Raw genomic sequence first — 6906 nt, 5'->3', positions numbered from 1 at the left:
CATCACAGGGTAGTGAGGGACTATGAGGCCATATATATATGAAAATAATCTGTAGCTATAGAGTGTAGAGATAAAAATGCAAGGCAATTTTTTGAGTAACCTTTGCTAGAGTGGTTAATGCTGTAGTGGCTAACTGTTGCTGCCTCTATTTCTTTATTATGAGTATAAGCAATAAGTATGGAATGTCGAAGCAGTGCTGTAAATCGACTAGATATATAATAGTCACGTTGCTTGGCCTTCCTACAAAATGCTAACTGCTTATTTAAATAACGGTATTCTTTAATTCAAATTTAACGTTATTGTAGTGCTTTGCTTTTCATTTATCTAGGCCGCTTATTTTTCTTACAATATTTATTTAATACCTTATATTTGTTTGGTGTCTTATATTTTCTGAATTGATATTTTCTTTTGTTAATCTGATTAAATTGTAATTCAGAAAATGCTTTTAATATGAGTACCCTAATTTTAATGCCGTTTTTCATATCTAGGAAATAGGATGCCTGAATATTTTTTGAAGAGCTTCTAAATGCATTTGATTTCTGTAATGCTTAATATATCTAGAAATGTATAGAAACTCAACTTTTTGACAATATTTATAGAATTCTCATTTAGGTGATTAGAAACAGTTTTTCAGTGGTAAAGGATGCTAATTTTCGCTCTTTATTGCTGATTAACTTGGGGGAAATAATAGGATAGTAAATATTTGTGGTTTGAAAATTTCACTTATTTGTCAGAATTTATAATATATATGTGTAACAGATTAGTATGGGATCATTCTTACTCGACACATCAATAATGTGGTATGGTTTGGCTTTAAAAATGGTCCACAAAAAGTGAAAGAAACATTTTTTTTTTAGTATATTATTTTTAGCTAACAAATGATTTTTTTGTTTTGGATGTTTATTCAATTTATAACCCAATACCAGTTGTCTTTCAGAGTATGCTTTTGTGTTTTGTGAAAAGGCAGAATAATAAAAGGCAGGCAGGATTAAATTCCCAAAGGAAGAGCCTACTTTATAATGTTAGGTTTTATATATTGGACTTACCGCTTGTCCTGAAGGTAGAATTTTGGGAAATCACTGCTTTAGTGGAAATTTTAAGGTTTGACCTCTCTGCTTTGATTTGTGTGATCTGGGGCTAAAATCTTGGAACCTTGGCTAGCTTGGCTTCATTGGGTGTTCAGGGCCCCAAACTTGGTTTAATAATCTGTGTAAAACTTGTACAATATAAAGGTGAACAGTAAAATTCATGCTAATAATTTAAGTTTTAAATTTTTCTTTACTTAGAATGAATTAAACAGCAAATACACACCATGATAAGTGGAGAGAGACCATAGGAGAAAGGAGAAAGCTTTATGTCTTAGTATCTTTAATGATACTTTCTTCCTGCTTTGAACAAGGGGCCCTGCATATTCATTTTGCCCTGGACCCCTAAAATTATGTAGCTAGCCTGTTGTCAAGGTTGCCCTTTCTCAGTGTAAATGTTTTGAGAATGAATAACATTACCTGTAAGGAGAATGAATCTTTAGCTTATGAGGGGTTGAATTAATTTATTAGTATATATCTCCTCTGAATTGGAATGCTGTACCTTGTGACAGGTTGTTGTTTTTTCATTGAAGATAAATGAAAGATAGTCATTGATAAAACATTGTAGGGTGGTTGGTTAAACTCGAAGGCTCTGATGTCAGGCAGACCCAGCTCTATCACTTATTAAGAATTAATTATAGCCGTGGGCAGCTTAACCTCTGAGCTTTGGTTTTTCTTGTCTTTAAATCAGGGGTAGTTACAGAATATGGAGGGATGTGAGGATTAAATTTATCTATTCATCCAACAAATATATATATAAATATGTGTGTATATATATGCATATATATTTGTATATATATGCATATATATGTGTGTATATATATGCATATATATATATATATATATATATTTGTTATTGATTTCAGAGAGGAAGGGAGAGGGAGAGAGAGATAGAAACATCAATGATGAGAATCATTGATCGGCTGCCTCTTGCACACCCCCAATTGGAATCAAACCTGGGACCCTTCAGTCCTCAGGCCGACGCTCTATCCACTGAGCAAAACGGGCTAGGGCTCCAACAAATAGTTCTTTTATTTTGTTTTTTTTTTTTGATTGGTTGTTTCTTCTTTTTTTTTAAAATATATCTTTATTGATTTCAGAGAGGAAGGGAGAAGGAGAGAGAGATAGAAACATCAATGATGAGAGAGAACCACTGATTGGCTGCCTCCTGCATGTCCCCTATTGGGGATCAAGCCCGCAACCCAGGCATGTGCCGTCAACCGGAATCGAACCTGGGACCCTTCAGTCCGCAGGCTGACTCTCTATCCACTGAGCCAAACCAGCTAGGGCAACAAATATTTCCTAAGCATTTATTATGTGCCAAGTGCTGTTCTTTCTAGATTCTGGGGATACAACAGTCAATGAAACAATACAATTTTAATATACTAAGAGGAAAAATTAAGCAGAAAAAGAATGTGGGGATTTTCTGGTTGGTGGGGCATATAGGAGGTTTTCTTATTTTCTTTTTTATATGTTTTTTATTGATTTGAGAGAGAGAGAGAAAATGAGAGAATCATCGATATGACATGAGAGAGAAATGCTTCCTGAAACAACTTCTGTATGCACCCTGCCCAGGGATCAATCCTGCAACCTAGGTGTGTACCCTGACTGGGAATCAGACTCGCAACCTTTCAGTGCAGGGGATGACACTCAACCAACTGAGCTATACTGGGCAGGGCTGGGAGGCTTTTTTTTTTAAATTTTAAGGAGGGGGTAAGGGGAAGGCTTCACTGAGATGACACTGAAGGAAAATCCTGAAGGGAGCCATGTATACCAGTATTTCGGGATGGAGTGATTCAGGCAGAGGGAAAGGCCTTAAGGTGGGCTTGTGGCTGGTTTTCAAGAAACAGCAAAGAGGCCAGTGTATCTGGAGCAGGATGGAAAAGGGAAAGTAATGGGAGATAATTATTATGGGTGTTTTAGGAATCGTTCACTGGAGGGGCTCTCAGAGTTCCTCTTTGCCTTGGGTATATGTTGTGCTGCTGTTGGTCCAAAAGTGGAAGGCCTTGTCAGAATTAGAAATTTTTTTTTAATATTTTATTGATTTTTTACAGAGAGGAAGGGAGAGAGATAGAGAGTTAGAAACATCAATGAAAGAGAAACATCGATCAGCTGCCTCCCGCACATCTCCTACTGGGGATGTGCCCGCAACCCAGGTACATGCCCTTGACCGGAATCGAACCTGGGACCCTTCAGTCCGCAGGCCGACGCTCTATCCACTGAGTCAAACCGGTTTCGGCCAGAATTAGAAATTTTAACTTTGGAATAAAGAAATTGGAAAAGGCAAGATATTTCCTCAGATATTCTCCTAATATAAGACCTCTAAAACTCATCTGGCTAAATTATTAAAGCAAATAAGAACAGATAGAAAATTTGTTGTTTCTAATAAGATCATTGAATTTAGTTAATGATTTTGCATCATTTAAAGATTTGTAGGATATCCATATCATAACATTGAGACCTTCAGAAGGATTTAATTATTGTGGAGAACTAGAATGTTAACATTACTGTATCAATGATTTCAAGTTAGGATATAAGTTAGAAGATTCGGGGTTTTATTCCCCAATAGAGGTTTTTCCTAGAATCCTCACTGGATCCAGTCTCTAAAGGCTGGGGAAGCTGTTTTCCATGACATCACCCTTGGATTACTTCTGCTTGTAGTGAGGAATGAGCAGAGGAGCATTAAATTAAAATCTTCTGATGAAAAACATAGCATTGAAGCAGGAGTGGTTTTTATTCGTGCAAGGTTTCGTGTATTATAGGATGACTAAACGCTAAGCATAACTGAAAAGTGAAGTAATTTGGGTAATAGGTACTAACCTGGAGGCTGAAGGACCCAGAGCCTCCCTAAAAGCTTAGTTAAACGGTCATTTGCAATTTGGTCTTGATCTATAAGAACATTTAGATGGACAAGGAAGACTTTCTAGTATTAAACAAATTAAAGTCAATTTACACAGCCTTTCCTCCCATATTAAACATATTTCTCAATTTGAGTGTTATATCTGAGGGTAAAATGACTGCTAACAGAGCTAAGGAAGTTAGTCTATTTTCAAAATTTTTCTGTCCTTTTAGATTGAGAAGCTGGCCTCTTTGAGATTGTTAAATTTAATAATTTTACTATATAGGTTACAGAAATTTTGAGAAATTTTATGAATCAGAAATTCTATTTTATCTGTAGTAATTCTTGCATTTTTTTTAGTATGAAAGTATGGCATTTTGTGCATAGGCATCAACTTGGGTAGATTAAGTTTGAGGATGAAGGTAATATGAAATAATTTAAATTTTTCATCGAAGATAGTATATCAACCTCTGAGAATCTAGCTTTTGTACTGGGTAATTTAGGGTTTGTATGAATTTTCAAGCAGCTGTTGGGGACTGTGAAAGCATTAAGTTATTGTTGATGGCATAAACATGGAGGTTAGTTAATTTTGAAACATCTATTGAATTGTGTAGAGTTTTGCCTTCAAATCAGAAAATCAGAATGGCAGCCTTCTAACTGAAAAGGAAGCATTTAATTCCTTTCCTTTTAATTTCCTGTCGAATTTTACCCCCACCAGACTTTTTTCTTTACTGGTCACTAGAGAGTTTGAACTGTTAGAAATTTCTGTGATATAAATAGCAGTAATAGTCTTCCAGGGCAGAGGTAGATTGGTGTAAGTGTGCGTGTTGTCATTTATCCCTTATCATTGTAACTGTCAGTTGTACTCAAAGCTTTTGGTCTGAGGACCTCGTTATACTCTTAAAAATTATTGGGGTTCCAAAGAGCTTTTGTGTATGTGGGTTGTATCTATATTTACCATAATAGAAATTTAAACTGAAAAATTAAAAAAACTCATTTGTAATTCATTTTAAAAAACCCTACTCGTTTATCTAAATAGCATTTTTTAATGAAAAATAAATATTCTCCAAAAGAGTGAAAAACTTGGTGAGAAGAGTGGCATTATTTTATATTTTTGCAAATCTCTTTAATGTCTGGCTTAATAAAAGACAATGGGCTTCTTATCACTTCTGCATTCAATCTGTTATGGTATTACACATATAGTCTCTGGAAAACAGAATAAGTGAAAAAGGCAAATAAATTTAAAAATTATTATGAAAATAGTTTTGACCTTGCAAAGTCCTTTTAGGGGACTAGGACATCAGTTGTCCCTGGACCACACTTTGAGAATCACTATATTAATTGTTCTGAAGTGTAGAAAATGCGAGACTTTCTTTTTTCTCTCGTCAGTTCCAAGTTTATGAAATAAGACAAACTCTTCTGTACTTCTTTCCTAGTAGTGTAAGAATACCTTGTCATTTAGTTTACCTTGATTTGGTTAACCCTTTTGGAAAACCTACCATTTCAAATTCTGAAGGACAAATATAGAATATATACATATACAGGTTTATAAACCATGATTTCCCTTATGTGATGATATATTTTGAAAAGTGAGAATACAGCCCTGATTGGTTTGGCTCAGTGGATAGAGCATTGGCCTGTGGACTGAAAGGTCCCAGGTTCGATTCCCGTCAAGGGCATGTACCTTGGTTGCGGGCACATCCCCAGTAGGGGGTGTGCAGGAGGCCGCTGATCGCTGATCAATGTTTCTCTCTCATCGATGTTTCTAACTCTCTATCCCTCTCCCTTCCTCTCTGTAAAAAATCAATAAAATATATTTAAAAAAAAAAGAAAGAAAAGTGAGAATACAGAATTTCTGTACGTTAATCATTTTATATGTTGGTAAGTATCTTTTCTCAAAGTCCCTTATGGATCTCCCCTCAGCCCTCATTGATTTATAGAGTTCGTTTTTCCCCATTGCTTTTCAGAGAGAGTGGAGGGGAGAGGGGGGGGAGAGAGAGAGAGAGAGAGAGAGAGAGAGAGAGAGAGAGAGAGAGAGAGACGGATGTGAGAGACATGGATTGGTTGTCTTCTGCATGCGACCCAACCAGGGCTGGGGATCAGATGCAACCTGCAACTCAGGTATGTGCCCTTGAATGGGAATCAAACCTGGGACCCTTTGGTACTTGGGCCAACACTCTAACCACCTGGTAACATTGGCCAGGGTGATTGATAAAGTTCTTATTTGAGTTTTGTTTTCATTTTACAATTAGTTTTTATAATTATTTATTAAATTGCTGTAACTATTTAGAGAATTCTAATGCATAAGGTTTTGTATATTTTCTTTTTTATATTCTTACACTTTGCTTTTTCTAGTTCTTATTTTTTATTTGCTTGTGATATTTTAAGCTTCACTTTTTTCCCTTTTCTTTATAGCTTCCAAGGTTTGTATTGTGAACAAGTTGGTTGTTTCATGTGTTCATTTGTAAGTTTGATTGTTTCATGTCTTAAACATTGATGTTATAGAACTGTACTGTCCAACCAAGTATAATGGAAGCCCCATATGGAATTTAAAATTTTCTCATAGCCACAGTTTAAAAAGTAAAAAACAAGTGAGTTTCATTTTAATATATTTTATTTAACCAAGTATATTCAAAATATGTCAACATGTTTCCAGTATAAAATTTGTATAATGAGATATTTTATATTCTTTTTTGGGGGGATAAGTCTTCAAAATCTGTTCTCAATTTTTCAATTTGGACTAGCCACATTGGCTTCCATATTGAACAACACAGAGATAGAGGAGAGTAGCTACTCTGCTTAGGGCAGAAAAGCCCAAGGAGCCTAGAAAAGCTAGACAATTTTACTTGTGTGATGAGAAAAAATGGAAAACAATGTCACTGCAAAATGAGGCTGTGTTTTGACTACTAGTACATGTCCTAATCTCTCATAGACTTGTATTGTGATAAACTTTAGGGAGGTGTGGAGTCTATAGAGGAAAAT

The sequence above is a fragment of the Myotis nattereri genome, assembly GCF_964212035.1.
Source record: "Myotis nattereri genome assembly, chromosome: X".
NCBI lineage: Eukaryota > Metazoa > Chordata > Mammalia > Chiroptera > Vespertilionidae > Myotis > Myotis nattereri.
The sequence above is the reverse complement of the archived record's forward strand: the minus strand, read 5'-3'. Positions refer to the sequence as shown.